Genomic DNA, 18609 nt, shown 5'->3' on the forward strand with positions numbered 1-18609 from the left:
CTATGTTATTTAGGCAACGGATCGATTAGATTGCAAATACACAAACACTCGAAATGGAAAACAGCAGAGAAATACAGTAAGCAAATACAAGAATACAAGAAATTAATAAGGAGTTCACCCTATCCTCCAGGGCTACATCTCTGATCCAACTCTCAGTGGTGGACTTCTTTTATTATGTCTTGAAGCAGATAATTACAATGAAGGATCTCAATATGAGTCTCCTGAAATAGAATTTGCTTCACTGTCTTTGTTTTCTCTGTTTTCTTCCTTTTCTTCTCTGTCTTCCTCTCGGTGTTCTGGTGTCTTTGCTTTGTCTGTGCATGGCTTTAAAGCCATTCAAGCTCATGGCTGTTTGATTCCCCTTCCACTTCCATCGGATCGCCTGCTACAGCTTCACTTGGAGTTCCCTGTCTCGGCATCATCATCAGGCTTGCAGGGAGTGGCCACTTATCCTCCTACGACTGTGCCAGCTTGCTTCGTCGGTTTGGTTTTTCAGTTACGTCATGGAATGAGTCATCTTCCACCTTGGCGGTCAAATCGGATGCCAAATTCTTATAGATCGCAGCTTAATCCCCTGTCGATTTTGGCTTTCCCATCGGGCGCGATCTCAACCATTAGATCTAGATCCCCCAAATCTGATGCCATTCGCTCATTTCGCGTGGTTCACTTGCTCGACTATTAGCACGCGATGAGTGGCGGTTTTCTCTCTCCTCCGCTTGCCACATGTCGGGTGCTGAGTGGAATCGCTCCTTTTTCACCAAATCTTCTTACCGCCCAAGGGTGCCCCCGATAAATACCGCCGTTTTTTGGAGAGCGGGTCCCGCCTTCACCTTTAGCCTTTTCCCCACGGTTTTCCTGGCTCTCATGCGACTGAGCGCTCGAGGCCTCTCCTTCTCCAGGGGTTTTTCCTAGCGGCTTCCTCCTTTTCCTGATCCGGGCTTCCCGGGGGCTAGTTTCGCCTCTTGTACAGTCTCCATGGGCCTCAGTCAGTGCACTTTGACCAAGGTCCTCGTCGTTCCATGATGGCTGCTAACTGCCACTGTTTAGAGGTGTTTCTAATATTTGCTCTTAATTCTTTGAAGTCGAAGTTTTGTCCCGATTTGATACAGTCACGGTTCTCTTATTTTTCTTCATGGATCCAATTTGGATCATGGCCTTCCCACTAAAAAGCTTTTGGACCACCAAAAGTTGGTTTTTTTTCAAGCATCAACTAAGTGAGGGTACTGTTTTCTCACTTGTCCAATCTCAATCCACTTTGCACTGCTCGGTTTTGAACCTTTGAGCCCTACCCTGAGGTACTCAACATCTCCCCTACGCGTTGTCCTCACCTTCCTGTCTAGCACTGTGTCTTCCTGCAGTTCATTAAGATATTCAGGTAGCAGGTCATCAATAGAAGGAAATTGAATCTGCTCTTCAGGATCCTCAATCATTGAAGGTTCAAACAATCTCAAGCAATCTGCATTTACGACTGAGTAGATGTGCATGTAAGCTGGTAGATCAAGGCAAAAAGCATTTTCACCAATCTTCTCAAGTATCTTGAAGGGTCCATACCTGATAGGCTTTAGCTTCTTACCTTCACCTTGCATCTTGTCCTTGCTGATATACAGCCAGACCTGGTCACCAACTTGGAAACTATGCTCCATCCGATGCTTGTCATGCCTAGCCTTGTATTTGGCTTGGCTCTTTTCTAGCTATTCTTGTACTGCCTGGTGGATCTCCTAGATTTGTTCAATGAACCTAGTTTCCTTGTCCACATCACTGTGTCCCTCAACTGTGGTATCTTTACCAAAGAAAAAATCCAAAGGAGACCTTGGTGTGAAACCAAAACAGGTCTCAAATGGAGATCTCTATGTAGAAGAATGTTTTGCTCTATTGTAACCATGCTGCACATAACACAAATGTTCATCCCAAAGGTTAGGATGTTTGCTGCAATATCCTCTGAGTAACTGGATCACTATCCTGTTAACTACTTCTGTCTGGCCATCAGTTTGTGGGTGAAAAGATGTGCTTTTCTTCAGTTTGGTGTCCATCAGTTCCCACAGACTTGACCAAAACTTCCCCACAAATCGGGTGTCTCAATCAGATACAATAGAAGTGGGCAATCCAAAATGAACCCATACATGTTCAAAGAACAATTTTACAGTCTGTTCAGCTGTAATCTATTTATTACAAGGTATCAAAATACACATTTTGCTGAACCTATCCACAACAACATATAGATGATCATGACCTTTACTAGATTTAGGCAGTCCTACCACAAAATCCATGGAAACACTTTCCCAAGAGTGAGAAGGTACTGGTAATGGAGTATACAAGCCTAGTTTTCTGTTGTTGGGCTTGGTTTTTGCACACATAGTACACCCTCTTAAATATCTATAAATTGTCTCATTCATTTTTGGCCAATAACAAAATCTTTGCAGCTATGCAACTATTTTACTTACCCCAAAGTGACCTGATATTAGAGAAGTGTGTGCTTCTCTAATTATCTTTACTCTCTCAGTTTGTGGAATGTAGAGTTTCCCACAATGGTATAAGAGTTAGTCCTTTACATGATAGTCCAATTCTTCTACTCTTTTTCCTTGACTCAAAGTTGCACATACATCTTTAAAGTCTATATCTTGAGCATATTGTTCAATGTAGCTTTCATGCAGCACAAAATTATGCTTAAGTATAGTAGATGCATTTATAATGGGTCTAGATAACATGTCTGCAACTTTATTATGTATGCCCTTTTTATATCTGATGACTAAATGAAACTGTTGTAGAAAACCCATCCATCTGTAATGTCTTGATTGCTGCAACTTAGTTTTTGAGTGTAGGTATTGAAGTGGTTGATGATCAGTATGTATCACTATTTCTTTTCCCATTAAGTAATGGGAGTCTACTTTGCAGTAAAGAAGGGAGTCGGCTTACCGCGTATATCTTATCACTGAGTCTTGGGGTGAACCAAAGGCAAGGGAATGAAGACTCGGCTAAGCCGGGGATGAGTGAAAGCATTCTCATGAGTTGGATAGGAACGAAAGTCACTCTTCTGAGCCAAGGAAGGAAGAAAGAAGCTCGGCAAAGACTAAGCCGGATAGGAAAGATTCTTCAACCTCAACCGAATAAAGATCGGGATCAGAATCAGGAGAAAGAGTTTCCACTTTTTCACGCTCTGAACTAATGCGTACAATTCTTTAACATATGTAGGATAGTTAACTATTACAGGATTAAAAGTCTCATAATGATAATATATGGGTTTATCGTGCTGTGTCAACATTGCTCCCATGTCATAGTCACTAGCATCTATTTGGATCTCAAATGGTCTTTGCAGATCAGGCAATGCTAGTACAGGTGTTGTACTAATCTTTTCTTTCAAGGTGTCGAAGGCTTTCTGATGTTTGCCTCCCCACTAAAACACCTGGTTCAATCATGTTAAAGCATGTAAGGGAGATGTAGTTGAGGAAAAGTTAGAAATAAACTTCCTCCAATATTGTGCTGCTCCTAAGAAGCTCCTCACATCTGTAACAGACTTGGGTTTAGGCCAGTTTACAATGACTGCCACTTTAGAGGGATCTATCTTCAATTCACCACCCCCTACTATATGACCCAAATAATTTAGAGATGTTTTGCCAAATTCACATTTTGAGAGTTTAACATGAAGTTTTTCTCTTTTCAAAACATCTAATGTCTGCTTAACATGCTTTAAGTGTTCTTCCCACGTTTTACTAAAATTCAGAATGTCATCCAAATACACAATAAGAAAATCATCAAGAAAAGGTCTGAGTACATCATTCATTAATCTCATGAAAGTAGCAGGAGCATTAGTTAAGCTAAAAGGCATAACCAACCACTCATACAATCCCTGCTTTGTTTTGAAAGCAGTCTTCTGTGCATCTTGTTCTGTAACTCTGACCTGATGGTATCCACTGTGCAAGTCTAGCTTGGTGAAATAAAAAGCTTCCTTCAATTGATCTAAAAGATCATCTATGCAAGGAAGGGGATAACAATTTTTTATTGTTATCTTATTCAGTGCTTGGTAGTAAATGCACATTCTCCATGAGCCATCTTTCTTTCTCACCAAAACGATTGGTGATCCACATGGTGATGTGCTAGGCCTGATGAACCCCTTCTCGAGCAACTCCTACACCTGCTTCTTGATTTCAGCATTCTCTAAAGCAGACAACCTGTACATTCCAATGTTAGGCAATGGAACATCTTGCTGCAAAATAATATCATGTACTATTTCATTTTTGGGTGGCAGACCTTTAGGTTCTTGAAACAAGATATCATACTCTAAAACTACCTTTTCTATATCTGTTTGCTATTTAGCATTACAACCCTCAAATACATTGGTTTTATCAGGTTTCTTTTCCTTTACAACCATCATTAAGAATTGTTTGCATGAATTTATCATTCTTTTCATCTGCCCTGAGTTTATGAGAGTATAATTATTCTTGAGCTTATGAGCTCTTACAAAGTATTCAATTCCATCTTTAACAAGTAGATACTTGTTCTCAGCTCTATAGAAAATAACCTTTCTATCATACAAGTAAGGACTTCCTAAAACAATCCCACATATATCCAAAGGAATTATGTCTAACTCAACCTCATCTACAAATGCTGACCCAAAAGAAAACTTGAGTTTGCACTATCTAGTCACTTGTAGTTGTGCTTTATCATTCAACCATCCTAATGGGTATGGTTTCTTGTGAGGTGTAGTTGCTAATCCCAATTTCTTTACAATTGCTTCAGAAATTAAATTTATTTATGAGCCACTATCAAACAAAGTATCAATCTTTTGATGTTTGGAAACAACGCGAATATGGAAAAGCTCATGTCTTTTTCTCTCATTCTCTTCATGTGAGCAGAATTACTGGTAGATGCTTCAGAATTCTTACCCTTTATGCCTGTGGCTCCAATGGTTGTTTCATCTCTCGAGTCTGACCCCAAATATTTCTGAATAGCTGCAGCAGTCTTCTTCTTCTTGCCCTCGAACTTCTTAGACCTCAGCGCTGGATGCAGAATCCAACAATGCTCATCATCATGCCCATCCTTTTTACAGTGAGTGCATGAAGCTTTGCTTTTCTGTGCAGTCTTAGCCTTCCTTGCTCTCCACTTCTGCTTTCTTTTCTCCTTGCTCTTGCTTGCAGTGGGTTGGGATGGTCCCCCAACTTCTGGATTTCCAGTCTTTCCTTTAGCTTCTAGATGAGTAGCTTATACAGATACCTCATCTATACTAGTGGGATTAAACAGAGGATGGTATGCCTCATGTAGCTGTGTAGACCATCAATGTACTTCAACAGAGTCTCTGGTGACTCTAATGAAACTCCTAGAATCAATGCTCTCTTTCTAAATTCTTGAGTGTACCATTGCACACTTTGCCCTTTCAACTGCCGAAGAGTTTGCCAACACATCATGGCTTGTTGCATGTAGGCCAATGGATAGAACTATTTTTTTATTGCAGAAACAAAGTCACTCCAGACAGAGATGGTCTTACCATGTCTTTTCATGTTAGCTTGGATTCTGCCTTCCCACCAAACCAAGGCAGTGCCTCCTAGGCGTAGGCTTGCCAGCTGAATCTTGATCTTGTCTGAGTTGATGTTCTATACTCTGCAATAAACATCAATTTGTATAATCCAATTGTCCAACTTTTCAGCATTTAGCTCTCCATCATATATAGGCAAATCAAATTTAACATCTAGTTTGATCAAAGATGCTTTCTTATTATTCACAGGGCTATTAGGAGGGGTGAGGAAGCTTTCCTCTTTCCCTTTTCCTTTGGAGTGGTCATGGAAGTGAGACTCATCTTCTTCTTTATCTTGTTTAGAACCTGATGAATCTTCATCCTTATGCTTTCTAAAGTCCTTATACATTTCTTCTACCATGGACTTTATGGCTAGGAAACTTTCTATGAATTGAGGGTCTGGCCCCCCAGAACCTTCCTCTGACATTGTCTTCTGAGGAGACTCTCCCAATTTCAGGATTAGTTTCGACCAACTCTCCTTCTCCTAATTTGAGCTTTGATCTAGTGAGCATTCAACATCTAAGCCAACACAAGCTTGTCTAACCTTACAGCCTTGAGCTCTGATACCAATTGGTTTGAAAATAACCCTATGAATGATCTTAGTTAAGAATTATTAATTGAAGATATTATAGACTCATGTGCTGGTGTGTGCTGGTGTGTGTCTATGTTATTTAGGCAACAGATCGATCAGATTGAAAATACAGAGACACTCGAAATGGAAAACAGTAGAGAAATACAGTAAGAAAATACAAGAACACAAGAAATTAATAAGGAGTTCACCCTATCCTCCAGGGCTACATCTCCAGTCTAGCTCTCAGTGGTGGCCTTCTTTTATTGTGTCTTGAAACAAAGAATTACAATGAAGGAGCTCAATATGAGTCTCCTGAAATAGAATTTGCTTCACTATCTTCGTTTTCTCTGTTTTCTTCCTTTTCTTCTCCGTCTTCCTCTCAGTGTTCTGGTGTCCTTGTTTTGTTTGTGCATGGCTTTAAATCCATTCAAGCTCATGGCTATTCGATTTCCCTTCCACTTCCGTCGGATCGCCTGTTACAGCTTCTCTTGGAGTTCCCTGTCTTGGCATCATCCTCAGGCTCGGAGGGAGTGGCCACTTGTCCTCCTACGACTGCGCCAGCTTGCTTCATCGGTTCGGTTTTTCAGTTATGTCATGGAATGAGTCATCTGCCACCTTGGCGATCAAATCAGGTGCCAAATTCTTATAGATCGCCGCTTAATCCCCTGTCGATTTCGGCTTTCCCATCAGGTGCGATCTTAGCCGTTAGATTTGGATCCCCCAGATCCGACACCATTCGCTCTTTTCGCGCGATTGACTTGCTCGACCGTTAGTGCACGATGAGTGGCCGTTTTCTCTCTCCTCTGCTTGCCACGCGTTGGGAGCTTAGTGGAATTGCTCCGTTTTCACCAAATCTGCTTACCGCCCAAGGGTGCCCCCGATAAATACCGCCAGTTTTTGGAGCACGGGTCCCGCCTTCGCCTTTAGCCTTTTCCCCATGGTTTTCCTAGCTCTCATGCGAACGAGTGCTCAGGGCCTCTCCTTCTCGAGGGGTTCTGCCCAGCGATGCGTGATTAGCACTAATCACGCATCAAAAACTGCCTCCTTTTCCTGATCCGAGCTTCCCAGGGGCTAGTTTCACCTCCTACGCAGTCTCCATGGGCCTTGGTCAGCGTGCTTTGACCGAGGCCCTCATCGTTCCACACTAGCTGCTAACTGCCACTGTTTAGAGGTGTTTCTGGTTGCTTCTCTTAATTCTTTGAAGTCGAAGTTTTGTCCTGATTTGATACAGTCACGGTTCTCTGATTTTTCTTCATGGATCCAATTCGTATCAACATGGGTACAACAATATAATAAGGGGGTTGTACTAATAACAATAAGGGGTTACACTTCCCTAGGAATTCTTCCTAAAAACAGATCCCTAAAACATACTATAAGCAACTTCCCAAACCAGGAATTCAAAGAACAGGTTGATTATCAAGTTATTGGTTGGCTAACACTACAAAGAAGAAGGTATAGAGCATTAATGGTGTTGAGACTCCATTTTTTCTAGATTTTCATGATTTTACTAAATAATTGTATGCCTGTACTAAGTGTCTATAATCATTATTATTCTTTTTTACGCATTATTAAGTTATTATTTAGAGGCAGTTAGCGCTGACAGTTTTTGATCCATGAACTCTTCTTGTTTTGTTAATTTGAAGTGTATTTAATGTGAAAATGTCATTAATGTTAGGCCATTTTGTGGTAGGTGCTAGCAATTCATGTACTGGAAGTTCCTGTACTAGCAGTTCCTACACCAACGTTCCTACACCAATTGTGCCTGCACCAACATTCTTGCACCAACTTGGGTCTTTCATAGATTAACACATTTCTAGGCAAATATGAAAGAGTTTTTTGTTCAAAATGTTGTTTGAAAATTTCCACATAAGTCAAGATACACCCAGGTCATATGGACTCATATTTAGTGAATAATTAATGCCTCAGCCCCGAATTCATAGTAGTTTCCAAACTACCAACTTCCTCCTCATTTTCTGTGTAGGTGAAGGTAGATAGAGAAATTTTGGAACATGGGTTTTGTTCCCAGTATAGAAAATTGACTAAGCCTCAATCAGATTTGTAAAATTCGTAATGGTATAAAAGTTACATAAGGGTCTTTGAGGAAATTTTATAAAAAGAGACTATTTTTCCAGAATTTTAGGATCTCAGATTTCAAACAGTCAGTTTCGGGCACGATTTCTGAGGCAATGGAGCTGAACCAAAAAATTATGAGAAATTTTATTGTTTTAAATATAAAAAAATATGTTTCCTCCAAAAAAAATTTCCCAAATTCGTAATGGTTAAGGAGACACGAAGCATTCTTTGGAGGCAATTTGTTAAAAATATCAGTTTTTCCATAATTGCATAAAACGACCAGATTTGGGAAATTCATGTCAAATATTCATTCCTTTAATAGGGAAATGGTTGTAATGATATTCTATTGATGAATATCAGTTTGGATTCAATCCCCATGTTGGTTTCTAAGAAAAGTATCATGTAGAAGTATTATAAAAGGAAGAAGTTACGTAGGTGTAAAGGATGGCAGATCATATTTTGTAAATAGCATTTTATTGCAGAAGGAGGATAGTGTGCAGGGAAGGAGGAGATACGCACCAGTGGATGCTCCCTGGAGGGAATCAATGGAGCTAGTGCAAGATTGTTTAATGAATTTGTAACAAGACTTCTGAAATGAATTACTTTGGCATTTAACTTTGAATTTTGGTTTCTACTCTGAAATGAGTTTATTTAGCAATCGCTTCCGAGTAATTTCGTTTAATTTCATTTGTTGATGCATTTATCAAATCATTTTATGCATCATTTGTTTGTTTCACCTTATTTTGGAGTTTTTATTGGGTGCCCTGAAGAGATTCTTGTTGTGGTGTTCATGTTGAGAAGTTCTTGGTTCTAGTATGAAAATGTATGAAACGAGAACCACATAGAGGAGAAGAGTTGGATGAATCTAATGAAATCGATATAGGGAGCAGTTTTCACCAGCCAATGATAGTTGGATAGTTCGAATGAAACTGGGCAAGGCTCATTGGTCATGGTGGCTTCCAATAGATAGGAGTCTGTAGAGTCGTATAATAGTTCAAGAGTAACGGGCAAGGATCGTTGGTCGTGGTGGCTTCTGGCAGATGGTTGTTCATAGATCTATGTGAGAGAGAGATCTCCATTTGATAGTAGCTAACTTAATCTCTATTTAAAGAATTTTCTTAGCATAATAAAATATTTTGAGCAACACAATAGCAACAAGGGTGCTTTTTGTTTCCGGGAGAAGGGTTTTCCACCAGAAATACTTGTGTCCCTTGTGTTGAATGTTTTGATGGTTTCTGGTTTCTAGTTGATGTTACATGATCTAATCTCTCTTTATGTGCTTCCTTTTATGAATGGTTTAAACATTGAATTAATTGAATACAAAATTACAATTGCCTTCACAACTGATTCAACCCCTAGTAGTGATGTATTTTCTAACAAAGAGCCTATCATTGCTCTGCCTTCCAATCAAAGCAGTAATTTTTTCATTGAGTTGAACATGAACTTGGACAATTCTAGGGTGTGGAGTTTGGAAGAGGGTCTATGGGATTCTTGCCTCTTTCCTTGTTCCTTCCTCCTGTGCTTGCGCTTATTTCTACAATGGCTTCTTCAGTATGACTAGGAAATTATTTGTCTCTTAATGGATGGAAGTGAATTTCTCCACTTTCTTTTATAATCATCATGAAGAAGTTTCCATATCTAATCGTAGTTAAGTGCTATCAAAATACTCATTCTAGGTCAAAACAATGAATAACCTCTGTTTCATTTAAATTAAAAGAATTCAAAAACTGAGCAAATTATGTAAGATGGGTTGCATTTTTTTATAGTTATCTCTCCAATATTTAAAAGGAAAGGAAATAAATTGTTTCTTCTTTTTCCACTCAAATAAAGTTAACCAGGGGTCATAATATTTGCAAATTTCAACAAAATATTTGTCCGTGAAAAATTTAGGTAACAACAATTGCTTGTCATGGAATCCATAGTTTCCGTTATAAAGGAAAATGACCTCCTCAACTCAGAGGAGAAAGACAAATTGGCTAAATACCATACCAAAATCACTGGCCTACTTTCCAGGGTAACACACCCCAGAAACAGACAAGAAGAGTTATAATGCTCTCCATCTACCAGCCAAGGGTTTTAGACCCTAGGTTAACACTCTGTTTTGACTAAAGGGAAGCGTTACTGAATATTTGAGAGATTCCAGAGGTCAAAGCCCAAGTTGACTAACTAACACTCCACTTTTAACTCAAATTTCAACTTGAAAAGAAGGAAACATCTAACTCCGACCTAACTAAGGACATTTATATTCCTAACAGAGTCTCATGGAAAGGGAAAGAGAAATAAAGTGAGGAAACATCCTAGATTTTTGCTCAATGGAACTTATGAAAGAATTGGAAAGGAGGAGCCTCTCATCATCTATATATTGGAGGCTTGGTTATTGTGAAAGAGGTTAAATGGTTTTCGAAACTTTGCAAGAGATTTAGTATTGTTATGCTGCCAAGAGGTTGAGAGAGAGAGAGAGAGGAGCTGAAGGACTAGAGGAGGCTTGATATAGCCAATATGATTGTAATCATTCTTCTTTTATCTAATAATATAGATCTGTTTTTGTGTTGTCTACTTGATGGTGTCTATGTCATGTTTCTTTACATGTTGATTCATTCCATAATTAATAAGTACATTAGATGCATGTTATCTTATATCTTCATTTATATTAATGTTTTTATTATCAAGGTTTATATGTTGTAGGATTATGCTTTGTCTTGTCTATGTGCAGATTCTGATCTAGGAGTTAGCAGAGAGGTCTTCCACTTTGTTTTCTATATTGAGTTCTCCAGTAGGGTTGCACCAAGGACTGAGGTAATCCTTCTTCCTTTTCTTTGTCTATCACGCATTAAGATGGATATATGTATGTTTCTTTGTGACAGTTGCAGTTGATATGAAACAGTCTGCCTTGGATCTCGGGAAGATCCGAGAGGGTATTTCATCCACAACCACCTCTGCATTAATCCCTATAGAAGAATTCCTGGTTTAACCAGAAATACTTCCTAAAACATACTATAAGTAACTTCCCTAAAACATACTATAAGAAACTTCCCAAACCAGGAATTCCTAGGGAAGTGTAACCCTTATTGTTATTAGTACAACCCCCTTATTATATTGTTGTACCCATGTAGTCCCCATATTGTTATTATTGTGCCCCATATTGTTATTGTTTAACTTGAAATTCTTCCTAAAACATACAGATCCCTAAAACATACTATAAGCAACTTCCCAAACCAGGAATTCACAGAACAGGTTGATTATCAAGTTATTGGTTGGCTAACACTCCAAAGAAGAAGGTATAGAGCATTAATGGTGTTGACCTCCATTTTTTCTAGATTTTCATGATTTTACTGAATAATTGTATACCTATACTAAGTGTCTATAATCATTATTATTCTTTTTTATGCATTATTAAGTTATTATTTAGAGGCATTTAGAGCTGACAGTTTTTGATCTATGAACTCTTCTTGTTTTGTTAATTTGAAGTGTATTTAATGTGAAAATGTCATTAATGTTAGGCCCTTTTGTGGCAGGTGCTAGCAATTCCTGTACTGGAAGTTCCTGTACTAGCAGTTCCTGCACCAACGTTCCTGCACAAGTTGTGCTTGCACCAACATTCCTGCACCAATTTGGGTCTTTCATAGATTGACACATTTCTAGGCAAATATGAAAGAGTTTTTTGTTCAAAATGTTGTTTGAAAATTTCCACATAAGTCAAGATACACCTAGGTCATATGGACTCATATTTAAGGAATAATTAATGCCTTAGCCCCGAATTCGTAGTAGTTTCCAGACTACCAACTTCCTCCTCATTTTCTGTGCAAGTGAAGGCAGATAGAGAAATTCTGGAACATGGTTTTTGGTCCCAGTATAGAAAATTGACTAAGCCTCAATCAGATTTGTAAAATTCGTAATGGTATAAAAGTTACATAAGGGTGTTTGAGGCAATTTTATAAAAAGAGACTATTTTTCCAGAATTTTAGGATCTCAAATTTCAAATAGTCAGTTTCGTGCACGATTTCCAAGGTAATTGAGTTGAACCAGAAAATTATGAGAAATTTTATTGTTTTAAATATAACAAAATAGGTTTCCTCCAAAAAAAATTCCCAAATTCATAATGGTTAAGGAGACACAAAGCGTTCTTTGGAGGCAATTTGTTAAAAATGTCAGTCTTTCCATAATTGCAGAAAACGGCCAAATTTGGGAAATTCATGTCAAATATTCATTCCTTCAATAGGGAAATGGTTGTAATGATATTCTATTGATGAAGATCAGTTGGGATTCAATCCCCATGTTGGTTGCCAAGAAAATTATCATGTAGAAGTATTATAAAAGGAAGAAGTTATGTAGATGTAAAGGATGGCAGATCATATTTTGTAAATCGCATTTTATTACAGAAGGAGGATTGATTTTGAGTGTGCAGGGAAGAAGGAGATACGCACTAGTGGGATGATCCCTGAAGGGAATCACTGGAGCGAGCACAAGATTGTTTAATGAATTTGTAACAAGACTTCTGAAATGAATTTCTTTGGAATTTAACTTTGTATTTTGGTTTCTACTCTGAAATGAGTTTATTTAGCTATCGCTTCTGAGTAATTTCATTTCTTTATATTGTTCTAAAGATTGTGATATAATCACTACAAGGGAAACAAGTTGGATGGTTGGGAACACCAACCATTCTATTGCGCCAAACCTATTAACTTTCTTTTACTTTATTTTAGTTTTCATAGTGTGAGTGTGATCTTAGATAATTCTGAAATTTCATTTCATAGCTCTTCTTTCAGTCATTTAATTTTCAATTTCATTCCACAAGTTTTATTTTACTACTCTAATTATTTATGTTTCATATCAATGCTTTTGGATGTATTTTCATAAATGTTGAACTAAAGTAAATGGTGAATGTTTTCATTGCGTCTCTTATTTATTATTACAATGATTTTCCCCGATCTCATTGTTGCATAACAAAGTTTATTTCTAGGACACAATGGTGAAATAATTGTTGAGCAAGAATTCTGGTTAACTTAACATAACATGTATTCGTGGTTGCGTTTGAATATTATATGAGACTGATTCCTGTACTTTTGCAGAAAAAAATTTATTCCTGCACTCTTAATAAGAAAATTCTAGGATCAACATAAGGAAATATTGTGAATCTTGTTGACAAAACGCTGACATAATTCTTCATTATAATTAAATGTTGCATATATTATAAAGAATATTTTGAGGGAGTATTTAATAAGATCAGGGTAAACAACATGAATTATATATTGGTTCTTATTGCATATTTCTCTTACAGCTAAAGTACTGAATTCTCTTTAAGAGAAGCAGTGCATTATTATCTTGATTCTTTTTAAAGCATTCGATTGTTTTCTTATATTAGTTGGAATGAAGTTGTCATGTGATTTTTAGCTTAATTTCATGCTTTTCATCCTTGCAACATGGCAGTAATTTTTAAAATGTTTTGCATTCTTTATTTCTTAAATGGATTTCTGTTGAATGGGGCCTACATTCCCTTGTCCCCTGAACAATTGAGAAAGACTTACTGGAGGAGTCAACTCAACCCAGAAGAGGAGCCAGAAGTAGATTCCTAGAGTGTGTTTACTTTACTTTCGAAAATTATTGTTCCTTTTTCCTGAATGATGCTTCTTTTGAATTTCTTGCAAAATCTTGGTTTTTTATTTGATAGATCCCCGAGGTTGTATTCTAGAATATATTGTGCTACGCCTCTAAGTTTATTTACCGAGATTGACAAATTAAATGTTGGTGTAAATCTTACATTTCTACCGCCTGACAAATGGTAGGACTAATGCTCTGTGCACAAGCCTGGGGGGTGTTATAACTCACTTGTTTACATAACTAGGGTGTGTTACAGAATTAGTGTCACACGGAATCAGTCAAGAGTGCGGACACAACCGACCTTCCTAGAAGTCTAAGACATTCTAATGACAAACAAGACAAACTAGAACTATCCTTCTCTAAACATGCATTGTGATATGAGAAATCAAGTGTTTCGTTCTTACCTTTGTCCAAACGCTGTTGTAGAAGTCCAAGCTTTGTTGATCTGGATGAGTTCCTCCTTTTCTCCAAAACCTGCAATCACCAACAGTCAAACAATTAAATAGCACCTGATTATAACATAAAACAAAGCATATTCAACATATAGACCAAGGAGTACATGAAATAACCCATAAACAACAAGTTATTGAGAAGAATGGACCAATTTGCATTAAAGGTAATCAAAAGGAACCATTACAACCTGAGCCTTGGTGTTGTGCAAGCTCCTTCCAGGGTCCACAAGAGTCTTCCTCTACTTTGACAAAGCTCACCCACTTCCAAATAGAACAAGCAAAGATGGCAATCTCTCCTCACAAGCTTCTAAATGGGAGTGCTAATTCCTGCAGCATTTACCCTTAGAAATGTATAGCTTTCAACCTCTCCTCCTTCTGGCCCAATGCCTGTATTTATAGTACTCAAGAGGAGGTTAATCAGGTCCACCATCAATGGGATAATCCCCTCTTTGGGTGGGATAGCTCCCTTATTGATGGGATAAGTTCCTCTTTGATAGGAGTGCATGAACCATCTGGAGGCGCCCAATACACGTCGAACAACCTTCTAGAATGCTCTAGAAATGACCACAAGTAACTTTTTAAAGATGAAACTTGCGCATTCTAACCTTTACAGGGGGACGCACCTGTCCCTTTACATACAGAGCGTCTTTGGACGCAGCTTTTGTGAACGTTGAGAGCGTCCCCGCAGGTAAGGTTGAGAGAACCTGCGTCCCCAGAGATAAATACATTTATACAAGACTTTTTCTCTTTTTTGGAGTTTGACATGGAGAGCAGAGGCATAAGACTTGCCTAAGAGGGTAGCATGACTGTTGATTGAGCCATACTAACTGTAAATAGTCATGGTGACATTTTTTAGTGTAACAGATTGCCCCCTAAAGTGCGAAGCCTGGAATAGATTAGGGTTTGTATTATCTAGGAAGGGTGAAGCGCTTTATCATTTCAAGGATTATCCCATGGAGAGCCTGGTCAGAACCTGCAATTTTCAACACAAAATACATGTATAAGATTATATCATCACTGAGGTAGGCATTCCCATACTCAGATCAAAACTTTAACTAACAGACTAACTACTCTGATACAGGAATGATCTTGCAGTACATCACAATCATAGACTTTTGTAGACACAGTATGGACGCAGCCATCTGTTTATGATTAGTCTACTTAGATAATGAATACAAAACTCCTCGCAGCCTGGATGGTGGAAACTAGATCCAGGGTCTTCATTTCTACTTCCCGAATTGGTACGATTCTAGCCATGCGAATAAATGAGTTGATGTCGAACATGGTAGAAACCACTTGATTACCAGTCGATGATGTAAACTGTTAACAAGCGTGAGAGAGACCACCAGTAATGTCAATGGTTCTCAAAGTACCCAGTACAATCCATGAGATGTGAATGAATGAGTTGATGTCGAACATTTCACGGAATCCTTCGATCGAAAGTCAATGATGTAAACTGACGTCAAAGGCGAGAAACCTGCCATTGATGCATGCAGACTTCAAGGTACTGACGATTTCTAAGTCATCTCTCTAGATAATGTGCTGATGTCGATAGAAAGCGACCCGTTGCAGGCAAGCCCGCAACACGAAATCATTGTTCAAGTTGAAGAAATGTTGCTGTAAGGACTGACTCAGGGATGGTCAAATGGATGACAAGTATTTTGCAGATGAAAGTTTTGCTTGCAGACCTCTTGAACACATAACGACACGACAGATGGCTTGGTGACGAATAACTCAAAGTTAATCCCCGGAACCCGGTTAAAGACTTTCAAAGTGGTTTGATCAACTATGAGGTAAAAGATTTCCCAACCCAGGTGAATGAAAAGTGTCGTGTTCAAGAGTGGTAATAAAGTTTCTTTTGAGACAAAAGGTAACAAACAGGTTCATTCTTCTCTCTTTTCCCCCACCATTTCTGGCAAGTACCTCTTTATTTTTAACAAGCTTGAGGAGGATAACATATGCTTGGTTATAAGCTCATCCTTCGGATGAGTCCAACCTAGTTTTGATTCGAACCCTAGGAAGGAGTGGTTCGTTCCTGTTTGTAATTGAACAGGTCCTTTAGTGTGAAATGTTTAACGAGCCCAGTATAGGAGAAACTCGGCGTTTTTCAATTTTAGAGAGTCTGAAAAACTTAAGAAGACTCCAAGTTGAACTTTTTCGTAGATTTGTGTCCCTCAAGCCCGAAAAAGTATAAAATAATACCTGGGGGAACCGCTTGATCTTGCGACCAAGGAGTACTTTCATAATTAGTGCCACTGACCTGAAAAGTAAAAAGCGATCAAGGACACGTCGTTTTATTTCCGTATCGAGTTTGAAACGACAAAAACCCGGCAATCTTTTCCTGATTTTACGGTCAGAAAAGAGCTATAAGGGGACCGTCTTTTAATTCCGTTTTAACGAGTGTAAAAGAAACGCTCAGCAATCTTTTCATATTTTAGGAGTCAGAAAAGGTCTTAAAAGATGACTCTGAGGTTTCACTTTTTCGTAAGTTTTAACGAGTTCGAAAAAGGGATAAAAAAGTACTCATGGTTTTCATTTTTTCGTAAATTTTAATGAGTTCGAAAAAATGATAAAAATGTACTCATATGGCCGACTTTCAATTTAATTTACGAGCAGGAAAAGACGGAAAGAACTCGGCATTTTCATTTGTTTTACGAGAATGAAAGATAGCAAAATAATCTCGGTATTTTCATGAGTTTAACGAGTCTTGAAAATAACTGAAATTGACTCGAGATAGGTTTCATTTTTACAAAAGCTTGAAACAGAGAAAAACTATGCTTCAGAGTAGTTTCATTTTTACACAAGCTTGAAAGAGAGAGAAAATTGTGCTTGATGCCCCCTAAGCATAACTGCTAGAGCGCATGCCCCCCAACTTCATTTCATTCAACCAAGTACAAGCTGGATGGAATGAAGGTTGAGTTACGAGATCATTTGAAAGACTCGACCTAAAATTGTAAGAAAATTATGCAAAAAACTGAAATAACTAACCTAAATACTTAACATTTACGAGATCTAGTCAATCTCTCGACTCAAGTAGAGGAGGATTTGTTTCATTTTTTAATGAGCTTGACACAGGAAAAGAACTATGCTCAGATTCGGTTTCATGTTTACGCAAGCTTGAAATGAAAAACTATGCTTGTTATAAGTTCACATGCCCCCAGCATAATGACGCAAAACGAGGTACATGCCCCCCAAGCTTCATTGCATTCAATGAGGTGGATGGAATGAAGCTTTACTTTCAAGATCTTGGAAAGACTTGTGGGAGATGTTTCATTTTTTAGTGAGGTTGACACAGGAAAAGAACTATCCTCAAAACCCTTGTTTCATTTTTTAAACGAGCTTGACACAAGATAAGGAACTATGCTCATAACTACTCTCTACAATCTACCTAACAAAAACTCTACTCTAAAAACCTTGATTCATTTTTTAACGAGCTTGACACAAGACAAGGAACTGTGCTCTAAAATCCTTGATTCATTTTTTAATGAGCTTGACACAAGACAAGGAACTATGCTCATGACTACGCTCTACAATCTACCTATTTAACCTACCCTTGTTTCATTTTTTAAAGAGCTTGACACAAGACAAGGAACTGTGCTCTAAAATCCTTGATTCATTTTTTAATGAGCTTGACACAAGACAAGGAACTATGCTCATGACTACGCTCTACAATCTACCTATTTAACCTACCCTTGTTTCATTTTTTAAAGAGCTTGACACAAGACAAGGAACTATGCTCAAGAAGTTCACATGCCCCCAGTTTAATGATGCAAAGCAAGGTACATGCCCCCCAGGCTTCATTGCATTCAACCGGCTGGATGAAATGAAGGTTTACTTTCAATATTTAACTTGAAAAGGGAGTTGTTTCATTTTTAAGGAGGTTGACACAAGAAAAGAACTATCCTCAAACCTGATTCATTTTTTAACGAGGTCGACTCAGTAACAGGAACTATCCTCAAACCTGATTCATTTTTTAACGAGGTCGACTCAGTAACAGGAACTATCCTCAAAACCCTACTTGCTACAATCTACCTACATATCCTAAAATCTACCTGATTCATTTTTTAATGAGGTTGACTCAGTAAAAGAACTATCCTCATGCTAGCCTGTTTCATTTTTTAATGAGGTTGACACAGGAAAAGAACTGTCCTCGCACCCTGATCATGGCTTCCAACTGGAAGAAAGACATGTCAATGGACACACCTTGATCATGGCTTCCAAGAGGTCTTCGTCAGAAGGAAGAATACTTCTCTGGAAGGAACACATGTCAAGGGACTCGAAAGGGATAAGAACATCGTGTTCAAGTAATCCCATAGAGTTTTCCATGTCAATTACCGGATTTAAATCAACAGTGAGAGGCTCACTTACATCGGTAACTGAAAACATGGGACCAGTTGCCACATAATTAA

This window comes from Pinus tabuliformis, chromosome 9, assembly GCF_031772625.1.
Source record: "Pinus tabuliformis cultivar Carrire ecotype Pingquan chromosome 9, CPIR1, whole genome shotgun sequence".
In the NCBI taxonomy this organism is placed as follows: Eukaryota; Viridiplantae; Streptophyta; class Pinopsida; order Pinales; family Pinaceae; genus Pinus; species Pinus tabuliformis.